Here is a 3,404-nt window from a genome sequence, read left to right as displayed (position 1 = left end):
CACCTCATCAATCATCGTCACCTGTCACCTCATCAATCATCATCACCTGTCACCCCATCAGTCATCGTCACTTTTCACCCCATCAGTCATCGTCACCTGTCACCCCATCAGTCATCGTCACCTGTCACCCCATCAGTCATCGTCACCTGTCACCCCATCAGTCATCATCACCTGTTTGCCATATACATGCAATCACTTACTGACCGCCTAACGACTATATGCGTCGGCCATTAAAAGCTAAATACTGGAGTTATGGCAGCAGATAGCCCCCATAACCCCGGTATTTTTTGAAACGGCGGGCGGTCGGCTTTCAGATAAGGGTGGTCCCAGTGGCGGATTCACCGCGGAATTACCCTTACGGTGCAGGGGAAGAGGTGCCCCCCCCCCCTCCTGCCGCGTCCCAGACGTTTTCCCAGCTTACCGGACCCGCCGGCAGCGGGGAAAACTATCCGGTCCCGGATCCTCAGAGACAGGAAGTCGAGTGAGGGCAAGATGGCCCTCACTCAACTCTATGGTCTTGGAGGACCGGAGCTACGTCAAAAGACGTTGCCTAGCAACCGGTTTAAAGGGCCGCTTTTTTTTTTTGCTTTTTTTTTTTTCCTCTTTCAACAATTTTTTTTTTTTTTTTGCTTTTTTAGTGTAGTTGTGAGGTGTGAGGTCTTTTTGACCCCAGATCTCACAATAAAGAGGACCTGTCATGCCTATTTCTATTACAAGAGATGTTTACATTCCTTGTAATAGGAATAAAAATGATCAAAACATTTTTTTTTTTTAAACTGTGTAAAAATAAAAAAATAATAAATAAAATAAATAGGAAAAAAAAAAAAAAAAAATTAAAGCGCCCTGTCACCGTTAGCTCGCGCGCAGAAGCAAACGCATACGCAAGTCCCGCCCACATATGTAAACGGTGTTCAAACCATACATGTGAGGTATCGCCGCGATCGTTAGAGCGAGAGCAATAATTTGAGCCCTAGACCTCCTCTGTAACTCTAAGCTAGTAACCTGCAGAAATTTTTAAAATGTTGCCTATGGGGATTTTTAAGTACCAATGTTTGGCGCCATTCTGTGAGCATGCGCAATTTTGAAGCATGACATGTTGGGTATCTAATTACTCGGCGTAACATTATCTTTCACATTATGGAAAAAAATTTTACTAAATTTACTGTTTTCTTATGTTTTAGTTCAAAAAAGTGAATTTTTTTTCAAAAAAAACGCATTTGGAAGACTGCTGCGCAAATATGGTGTGATAAAAAATATTGCAACGATCTCCATTTTATTCTCTAGGGTCTCTGCTAAAAAAAAATATATAATGTTTGGGGGTTCCAAGTAGTTTTCTAGCAAAAAAAAATGATTTTAGCTTGTAAACACCAAGTGTCAAAAATAGGCCCAGTCTTAAAGTGGATAAATGGACAACTTTGTGTAAAGCGCTACTTGGATGTTAGGCCTATGTATGTGGCCAGGCTGTGAAAAAGTGTTACACATGTGGTATCGCCATACTCAGGAGGAATAGCAGAATGTATTTTGGGGTGCAAGTTTTGCTATGTACATGCGATGTGTTAGAAATATTGCATAAATGGACAGCTTTGTGTAAAAAAAATGTGTTTTCATTTTCTTTCCACATTTTCCAAAAACTTGTGGAAAAAAATGACATATTCAAAAGACTCATTATGCCTCAAAAATTATACGTTGGGCTGTTTGCTTTCTAAAATGGGGTCATTTTATGGGGGTTTCCATTGTCCTGGTGCTCCAGGGCCTTCAAAAGTGCGATAGGTTGTCAGGAAATTATATGTGTAATTTGTGCTCCTAGAATGCCGGACGCTGCTACTTTGATGTTAGGCCTCTGTATGTGGCCAGGCTGTGAAAAAGTCTCACACATGTGGTATCGCCATACTCAGGAGGAGTAGTAGAATGTGTTTTGGGGTGTAGTTGCAAGTATACATGTGCTGTGTGAGAGAAATAACCTGTTAATACGGCAATTTGTAAAAAAAAATAAAAAAAAAAATAAAAATCTTCATTTTGCAAAGCATTGTGGGAAAAAATTACAACTTCAAAAAACTCACCATGCCCCTTATTAAATACCTTGGAATGTCTACTTTCCAAAAAGGGGTCATTTGGGGGGTATTTGTACTTTCCTGACTTTTTAGTGTCTCAAGAAATGAGATAGGCCTTCAGTACATCAGGTGTGATCAAGTGTGATCAATTTTCAATGATTCGCACCATAGCTTGTGGACTCTATAACTTTCACAAAGACCAAATAATATACACTTACTTGGGTTATTTTTACCAAAGATAAGTAGCAGTATAAATTTTGGCCAAAATTTGTGAAGAAAAATTACTAATTTGCAAAATTTTATGACAGAAACAAAGAAAAATGCGTTTTTTCACAATATTTTCAGTCTTTTTTTATTTATAGCACAAAAAATAAAAAACCCAGTATTGATAAAATACCATCAAAAGAAAGCTCTATTTGTGTGAAAAAAAGGACACAATTTTTGTATGGGTACAGTGTTGCATGACTGAGTAATTCTCAGTCAAAATGTGAGAGCGCTGAAAGCTGAAAATCGGTCTGGGCAGGAAGGGGGTGAAAGTGCACTGTAGGCAAGTGGTTAAGTACAGTAGTGAAGTAGTTCTGCTTAGTTACTATACATCTCTGACTATAAACTATATATGCAGGTTACAGAGCTGCCCTTTTTTGTCCGCTCCCCGAATGAAACACCCAAGGTCGCCATGTCTTCTTCCAACTCTTTGGCTTGTAATGATTTGCGAACCTCAATCAGGCTCAAAATAGATTTCCGCTGCTGGGTCTAATTATTTGGTACTTGTAGTGCATGCTCGAGGATATCATAGACTGACACACATTGTTCAGGTAAATGATACTTCCTGTTTATTTCTAATGTACAGCGAATTAAATAGTCAGTAGGCAGTGTCATATGTTAGTACGTCATAAGCATAATATTAGCATAATGCTAATTATTTGCAGATTTCTGATTAGTCAGGTCCGTTATAAGGTAGCCCCCTTCCAGTTTATGAATGTTATCTTTTCTTGAAGGCTCTGTGCCAAAAGCGACATCTTTTTCAAACATTCCATTGTCGGTGGTGGGAGGTATCTAGTAACGGCCATTTTGAGTAAGGAATTCAGAAAAAAGATATGTACATGCACAGAGAAATAGACATTTTGCTTAATTCACAAGTGTTCATCACATTCCTTCACAGTCCCCCCTAAAATGGCTATTTTTCTTCTGTCCCTCATACTAAATTGCCTTCTCACCTGGCCCAAACTCCTCCGGAACTTTTTTAGGGCTGTACATAGAGAAGAGCAGTAACTAGTTCACTACCCCCCTCGATACAGCCTGGAGAGGGCAGTCAGGTGCTATCTATCCCTATAACCCTATAGAACTGTGAAA

The sequence above is a fragment of the Pelophylax lessonae genome, assembly GCF_965119305.1.
Source record: "Pelophylax lessonae genome assembly, chromosome: 4".
NCBI classification, from domain to species: Eukaryota; Metazoa; Chordata; class Amphibia; order Anura; family Ranidae; genus Pelophylax; species Pelophylax lessonae.
The sequence above is the reverse complement of the archived record's forward strand: the minus strand, read 5'-3'. Positions refer to the sequence as shown.